We start from the raw sequence: 9,472 nt of genomic DNA, 5'->3' as shown, positions 1-9,472 counted from the left end.
ATAAATCCTTCGGGAGGAAGTGTGAAGTTAAATTCTGCACTTGGCAGCGAGATAGACTACATCACTTTCCTGAGAAATGTGCTGCTCAGTATGAGATAAACAGCCAGGCTAGAGGACGTGAGCAGGCTCTACAGCCGAACATTACATCCTGACTCCTCTAGCCACAGCCACCCCCTACCATGTACTCTACAACCCCACAGCTGGAAGTACACACTTCAAGAGATATCTCCCAAATAAACACATACAAGTAAAGGCATCAGTGAAGGACATATTGGTTTTGAGATATTGAGATTTAGAATGTATTAGAAATGACCTATTTAATAAAAAAGATCAACCTGGTCTCACCAGAATGCGTGACTCCACCACGACTCCTTAACACCGCATTGCGTGGTGCAGTCACGCACTCTAAATTTAAGTGTCTGCACCACGCAAAAAACCGCAATGTAAAGTGAATGAGGCTCCTTTGTCGTGGTGCACACACGCATTTCTACAACGTCCCGCAGTGAGCTTTTATTCTATACAACGTTTTTAAAACTTTATAGCTTGTAGTAACTCACGGGAGGCTTCTTTTATTTTATTTGTATTCATAATAATTTAAATTTTTCGTCAGAATGTAAAAATGACATTATTCACAAATGTTTGTTCTCAAAAAACAGTGCATTGTGTGTAATACAACTGTGATTTTTATTAAATTAGTTCGTTTTTAAGGAAGGCCAGAGCTTCAGCTGTGTCAAATAGATTGTTCCCTTTAGTTAACGTTATTTAAAAGATAATGATCATGTCCCCTTTATTGTATTACGAGCGTCTATTCCCATTGGATAACGGAGAATTTTACACCCAGAAGTAAGTATTCCCCTTACTGTCGATTGATTTTACAGTGATATCCAACCCAGTCTCACAAAAAAATGTGTAATAACTACGTTGGTCCACAACGTAGGACGTAGTATTTCTACAAAAACGCCTCTGAAATTATAAGATCCCTACGTTTTTGTTCACCATTCATTCCAATGGCTGGCGTCTGTCACATGATCTTCACATTTCTCCCTGCAGAAAAAAAAAACATGGCCGAACTTCGTTTTATTCTCGGTGTAAAATGCCTATTTTAAAGTTAGTTTGGCCATTAAAATGCGTTTTGTTGTCATTTGATGCGAGAAATATGAGTTGTTTTTTCAGATTATGTGTGCAGTGGATGTACATGATCTTTAGTTTGCTAGTTATTACGAAGATTACTTCAGGAAATTGTGTTTATACAACGTTTTCATTGTTACCAAGGTGGTTGCTAGGGACGCTGCTATCGATATTATTTCTGTTATGTTGTGTAACTGTTTAATGGTGTTATCTTTATTGCTACCCCCTTCCCCGTCAATGTATAGTGTTGGTCCACAGCGCAAACGTATTAGTTTAACAAAATCCGCATCTAAAATGGTGCCATAGATACGTTATTTTCCCCTGTGCAATTCCAGTCTCACATGTCACATATCACATCACATCGTCATAAACAAATACCGGAAACAGACCGAAAACACTTTATTCCGAGTGTGCTTGCTTTTCTCTTTGGAGGTCATCACATAACGGCATTGTAATACACGGTTCGGCTGCATTAAATGTTACATATCTGGTGTAATTCTCTATTTATAGAGCCTTGATGAGAAGACTTCTAGACAAACATGAGGAACTGCCGCCAACACTGAAAACGTGACGTGGATCATAAATATATCAGTAATTAAACAACATCTTACATTTATTTTCACACAATACATCTCCTTTCAGTATCAAAACTAACTCGGCTGACTTTTATATTTGATCCAATAGGCTAGTTGCACAAGATGGCGTCTATCAACTTCCGGCGGCTGGGTGTGAGCCCGAGTACTTCCGGTCTTCGCCATCACTCACTGTACGGAGGCTCAGTCATTGGTAAAGAGTTGCGTGAATTTCATTCAAGGCAAGACAACTTATTTACTTAACACATACAGAGAGGGTAAATTCAAAGTAGTACATTCACTGACATGGATATGGCGCCACCTTGTGTCATGTTTACAAAGAAGATTATTGACATTAGGTCTGGCAATACAGTCATTATCATGGTGATTATTTCGCTTATTTTCCCTTCAAAGAGCCATAATTCCCATCACTAATTGCTGCCCAGGCTTGCCCATGCTTTTACCAGCGGTCCGTTCTGGTAGTTGACCAGGAAGCAAGCCACATTGAAGAGCTCCTCAATGCTTCCACACACAGACAGTGGTATGGCTTTGTCAAATAGTTTGTTCTCTTTGACTCTTCTGATGCACCTCTCCACATGGACCCTAAGCCTGGGCAGCAATTAGGACTCCAACTTGTGTTTATTAATCAAACAAATAAATAAACACAAGTAATTATGTGTTATTGTTGAGTAAATGGAGAATTGCACAAGGGAAAATAACGTAGGCTATCTATGCCACAATTTTAGATGCAGATTTTGTTAAACTAATACGTTTGCGCTGTGGACCAACACTATATATCAGGGGTGCCCAACCAGTCGATCGAGATTCCCAGTCGATCGCGAGATGTGTCTAAAAATAGAAAAACAATATTCTGTTTTATCGTTAATGTCCTATAACATAATCTTCCTGTGCCAGAATAATGCACTTGAACGCATCAAAGCTTTGTGATTGGCCGGCGTGACCCTATGTGTCGGGGCCATAGACTGTATAGGTCGGGGCGTGGCTGGTGGGCAGTGGGCACTATTTCGCTGACGTTGGCCGTGTCGGTGTCAACAGGAGTGACAGTCCGTACACACACAAGACCGAAATTATGGCAGAAGCAAAAAAGCCCAAAATATATCATTTTCACTCCGAGTGATGATTATTTTTGTATTTATTACAATTCAAAGTACATCTGTCTCATCTGCAATGCAAGCGTGGCTTCTTTTTTTTTTATTTATTAAGAAGGGTAATTTAGGAGCGGTTTTCCAAACGCTACGAGACGGAATTCCCTCCTAATTCTGCCCTACGCTCCCAAAAGGGGAGGGACCTGAAAGGATAGCTAAATGCACAGCAGTCCATTTTCACCAGGCCCAACAACAAGAGCAAGGCTGCTACCATCGCATCTTATCGTGTCAGTCACGTTCTTGCGAAACACATGAAGTCTTTCAAAGACGGCAAAGTTGTGAAAAAAGCATTCCTGGAGGCTGCCGACGCACTTTTTGGGGACAGTAAAAATAGCAGTAGCATTTCAACAGGTTTTTGATATGATAAAAACGAGTTAAATACCGTTATTAATCAGCTGTAAGTTTTAGTTTGTTTGAACTTATTCATTATAATTATTGTACACAATGGTATAGAATGCAAACTTAAATTGATTATAGTCTATTATCAATTCAGGTTAAGAAATTAGTGTTGCTTGCATACTATTTTAAAGGCATTTCTTTTTATACTCTACTAAAATGCAACAAAAAAAGGGTTTGATTCTATAAATGTTGTCTTTTTTATTGCACTTTGGCAGCAGATTCCTGTGTAGCTTCAGATCTGAGTTGTCTTATTAGTAAGCCTCATTTATACTTTTGTAGCAACACTATTTTTATATAATGGCAAAGAAAGGGTTCAGAGTCTTTTCTTTTTTTCCTGTGTCATATGTGGCAGCACTGTTCAATGTTTCTTGAAAACATTACCCACTTTAGTATGTGACTTGTGAATAAACTCCAACTCTGTATCAACAACACTGTTGTGTAACTTCAGTTAAATACTTGTATGTGTGTAGATTAGAAAAAGGTAAGATAAAGGATCTGCAGTATTTTAAGAAGTATTAATCGTACAAAGGTCAGTGTTATACAAGTAGATTTACCTGGTAGTAGGCTGTCAGTCATGGCTACGCCTCTCTTTGTGGACTGGTAGATCTCGGCAGACTGGCAACTTTAAAAGTAGCTCTTGGTTCAAAAAAGGTTGGGCACCCCTGCTATACATTGACGGGGAAGGGGGTAGCAATAAAGATAACACCATTAAACAGTTACACAACATAACAGAAATAATATCAATAGCAGCGTCCCTAGCAACAAGTAACAAGAAGTTAATAATAATAAAATACATTAAGAAAAAGGCATTTTAAACAGTCATTAAAAAGCAACACAATCTACCTGCATTGCATTACTCTAAACGTGTAATAACGTGCTTTAACCAGTAGGTGGTTTGGGTTAAAAAGCTGTCAAGTTTAAAGTGTTAACAAAATAAAATATACTGCTGTTTCTGGTTTAGTTTACAACGGATATATTTAGTTATTGTTTTGATATTTGTAACACAAAAGCGATGGAAAAAACCCACAGCAACACAGAAAAGATGGTCTTAACATGACCCAGCGGTCTAGTAGTTAATAAAAAACAATATTATCAAAACAAAATATTACTACTAACTTTATTGTGAAATTCAAATTGAACGGTAAAAGAATAGTTTCCGGTCTAATCTGAGCCCATCTTTGTATATAAATAAAAATAAAGAACTACGACAGATGTGTAATATATTTAATGCAGCCGAACCATTTATTACAATGCATTTGTGTGATGACTTTCAAAGTGTAAAGCAAGCACTGCTGAATAAAGTATGATTTTATCTTTTACGAAAGGTTTTTTTTCATATGGAATACAGTTGGAGGTCAACCAATCACAGAGCTTGAGAACTAATCACGGGGTTTGTCAAAGAGAGCACATGGTGTAGTCCTAAACGATAGCTGGGGATTCTGGGTAGTGTAGTGTCTTCTGCCATCCTTTACTCTGAAAAAATATTTGTTTTTCCGAATCAAAGGGGAAAAATACAAAATAATTGCCCAAAATGTAAACCAATCAATGTTGTGTAATTAACAAGGATAATCTGGTGTTTTTTAGTCGATGAGTAGAGCAGATATCACTGTAAAATCAATCAACAGTAGGCCTAAGGGGAATACTTACTTCCGGGTGTACAATTCTCCGTTATCCAATGGGAATGGACGCTCACATTGCCTTTAAGGGCAGCCGACATAAACGAATGCCGTGCTTCCATGAGCGTCAAATCCCGCCGCAGATGGGAATACATTGCAATCAGTTGAAAGCTATTTGCTTCCCTTTATGAAGCTGAAGGAGCCTAGGAGCGTCACAACTGCACGCAACAGGACCCTGACCAAGCGTCGCTCCTGGACGTTTATGGAGTGAGAGTGTGTTTTAATAAAAGCATTACAAGTTGTTAGATTAGTCGTTAGCAGTGTTGGGACTAACTGTAACACAACTACTTTTTGCGGTAACTAATAGCGTTACTAGTTACCTATTCCCATTAAGTAACGCCGTTATAGTTAATATGATTTAAATGGGTGCGTTACTGCGTTACATTATGTGATGGAACTGAACCGAATCTCCCTGTGGATGTAACTTACAGGCGAATACAGCGATGTCCTCTCACAGCACCATGGCAAAGTGAAAGTAACCAGAGAGGAGTGATGATTGGTTAACGCGGGGTAACATTTCAGGGTAAGCCAATCAGAGACAGAGTTGGGCGGGTCTTGCCTTATGGGGAAAATACACACACACACACAATGGCAGATGCAAGTATCAGCGAGAGCAGCAGCGCATTTGCAACTTGGAAATATAACCACTATTTTCAATTTGTGGGGATAAAGGACGCAACAAATATTACGGTAAAAAAAACTTGTATTTTTATTGATATTATTTTTAAAGTAAAGTAAAGTAACTTGTTACTAGTTACTTTTATAATTTAGTAACTAACAAAGTAACAAGTTACTTTTTGAGAGCAGTAACTATAACTATTACTAGTTACTTTTTAAAAGTAACTTGCCCAACACTGGTCGTTAGTCGCTTTTGACAAAAATAATTAGCCAGAGGGTTTGGAAAGCCGCCGAATTTAACGAAAAAGTCGCCAAGTTGGCAACACTGCAAAGTATGATGTTATCTTTTACGAAACATTTTTTTTCATATAGAGTGGCGAAGTCCCTCCCCTTCCGGGGGAGCTCAATGGGACCTTATTTCGAAAAAATTATGTATTTAAGTCAATGGAGAGAGAAATATTATCTTTCGATCCCGTTTGAATTGTGCCACGAATTATACATAGGCTATGATGTTTGTCAATTTAAAAGATAATTTTGCAAGTAAAAAAAAAAAAAATGTGTCGTAAAACTGTGAAGTAACACATTTGTTTGTATGAAACGCTCAATGAACTACATCTCTGGTCTCACATAACAACACACGTCACCAAGATGGCCGTCACTACTGTCTTGTCAACAAAACAATTGACTACCCTCACTATCACCACAAGGAAACACGTCCAGAAGAATGTCATGCAAAGCTGCCTGCCTGCCTTCCTTTGATTCTCTCTGAACTCCCTGGTCTTTTTAATGTTTAATGTCAACCATTTGTGCAGATAGCATGAAGTAGACAAGATCAGCGATCGCCGATGTTAGCGTTAGCGTTAGCATTTCCCCTCCGGGCTTAAATTGTGTATTATAGAATGATCACACCGGTGACGGTACTCTTCAAAGGGTTCACAAAATATGACTACTACTCTTGCTGTTTAACATTTTGGGTTACTTAATGTTACTTCATATTAAGGCTAATAAAAATGACAAGGATGTAATGCTAACTAACGTGCTAGCTACTAGCTAGGTAGCTAACTTGATCCAGCCACTCCTGGTCCTTTCCTCAGACAGGAAGCGAAGGAACGAGCAAGACCCATTGCTGGTATGATAACAACCTGGTACTAAGCACACAAGCATCTTGTTAAAGTTATCTTATCTTGGCCAGCGCCATATAGATAGATTATCTATATATGGCGCTGATCTTAGCTATCTCTTAGTGGAGGAAAGCCAGTGGCGAACCGTCAGGGCCTTCAAGGTATTCAGAGAATACCCTGAAACATTCAGATAAAACAAACAAACAAATCGATTTAATTATATAAATAAAATGTAATAAAATGTATATAAAATGAATAAATGATAATGGTATCTGTGTTGTTGATCTGTAATATTACAGTGTTACGTTGATTTGTTTGTCCTTCTCAGACCATGCACTACGCATTACAGTGGTTTTGTGTTAGAAAAGAAAGCAACCAATCAGATCTTGTTCTGGGTCTCTGGGTAGAATATCCTTCAACCAAGGTATTCTACATCCTTGATAGAATGCCCTGGCCGTTGCACTGAATGAGAGCTTACGTTTGGACTGACAGTTTGATCAACCAATTTCATATATTATTGATTTGTAGCCAATGGGCGTATTCTTTCAGTTTCCCTCGGTTCCAGGGTACTCTAGAAGGCCCGCTGGTTAACTGGCTCGAGATAGAGGATCTAGATGAATGCGACGAAGCAATTCATGCAGTTTTATTGTTTTTAACGTTGAAATGACAAGTGCAACAGGTGAAGATGAAGTTGTTGCGGAATTGTTGTGAGTACCCTTTTCAAGACGACAATTCAGTGAAAATACGTACATTAGGGGCGGCGGCGGGGGGTGTGTGTGTGTCTACAGAAGGTCGAGTTGTGATAGACACGGTTCGCCACTGAGGAAAACAATTGTGACATCACTTACGCGACTCTGGGATTTGTAGTCCAGAGTCGCGTATTTTTCGTAGTCTTATATTTCAACAGTTTTACGACAAACTGTGACTTTTTTAACATGGAAATGATTTTTTAAGATTGACAAAAATCATGTGTAATTCATGGCACAATTCAAACGGGATTGAAAGATAAGTTTTCTCTCTCCATTGACTTCTTCAATACATAATCTTTCCGAAATAAGGGCAAGTAAAACTGCTGCAGAGCAACTATTTCAAGTATATTACATAATTGAGTGGCGCCAAAGGACTGTTTAAGGCCCAATCCCAAACCACTCCCTTCACCCTACCCCTCCGTGACGGAGTGAACTCCGTCTGTAGCCATACTCGCAGCTAAACGAGGCTCCCTCCTGCCAGATGGAGGGAGTAAATACAGCAGCAAGCTTTGGGACGGCCTCCCTTCTCTCCGGCAGAAACAGGAAATGCCGTAACTGTATAACTGTAACAACGGTTTCAAATCAGCATCTCTTTGACAAAAAATGTAAATTAATAACTTAAATAAAACTCCAAACATCTTTAATTGTGTTACTTTTTTGTAAAGCTCTTTTAGTTTTACACCTGATGTTTATAAGCTTCTTAGTTTTTGCAACAGTCTGTAAATATACACAACTTTATAATAAAATGCACACATTTACCTTTTTTCCTAGACTAGGTTGTTAACATCGCAGTTTATCAGTGGATGTTTGCTGGAACTAATTGTTAACAGCTTGTTTCCTGACGGACACACACAGCGTTGAGACGGGTCAGGTAGAGACCGGTCTCAAGTCAGCACCAATGCAGACTCGCTGTTTGAGAGCTTGATAGCCCACTCCCCATCCACACCGCTCTACACTCGTTGCTTTGGAAGCCCTTAATTTGTTTCTCCGAATCGAAGGGGAAAAATACAAAAGCGTTGCACACAATTTAAACCAATCAATGTTGTGTAATTAACAAGGATAATTTGGTGTTTTTGAGTTGATGAATAGTGCAGATATCACTGTAAAATCAATCGACAGTAAGGAGAATACTTACTTCCGGGTGTAAAATTCTCCGTTATCCAATGGGAATAGACGCTCGTAATACAATAAAGGGGACATGATCATTATCTTTTAAATAACGTTAACTAAAGGGAACAATCTATTTGACACAGCTGAAGCTCTGGCCTTCCTTAAAAACGAACTAATTTAATAAAAATTACAGTTGTACTACACACAATGCACTGTTTTTTGAGAACAAAAATTCGTAACTAATGTAATTTTTACATTCTAACGAAAAATAAAAATTACAAATAAAATAAAAGAAGCCTCCCATGAGTTACTACAAGCTATAAAGTAGATTTAAAAAAAACATTTTATAGAATAAAAGCTCACTGCGGGACGTTGTAGAAGAAATGCGTGTGTGCACCACGACACACACGCATTTCCTCATTCACTTTACATTGGCCTTGCTTGCGTGGTGCAGACACATAAATGTAGCAGAGTGCGTGACTCCACCACGCAATGCGGTGTTAAGGAGTCGTGGTGGAGTCACGCATTCTGGTGAGACCAGGTTGAAAAAAGATATACATTAAAGGGGACATATTATGCTTAATTGCATGTTTATACTTGTCTTTTGGGTATCTAGACATGTTTATGCAATTTAATAACACATTATTCTTCCCATACAGTCTGTCTGAATATACATGTATTCCCCTTATTTCTCAAATGTATTGTTTAGCACTCTTTAAGCCCCACTATTGAAAAAAAAGGCCACTTCGCTATGATTGGTACGTTTTTCTGGGTCTTGTGCTTTTGGCGCTTTTTGCATCCCTGCACCACCATGGCAGGGGAATGACTTTAATGGCATTTTCTACATATACAGTACGTATATTTTTTACATCACAACCTTATGGAAGTCCTGACAGCTTGTTTAATTAAAAGTCAAAGATTCTAAATACAACT

The sequence above is a fragment of the Notothenia rossii genome, assembly GCF_949606895.1.
Source record: "Notothenia rossii genome assembly, chromosome: 9".
Lineage (NCBI taxonomy): Eukaryota > Metazoa > Chordata > Actinopteri > Perciformes > Nototheniidae > Notothenia > Notothenia rossii.
Note: the sequence above shows the minus strand (reverse complement) of the source record.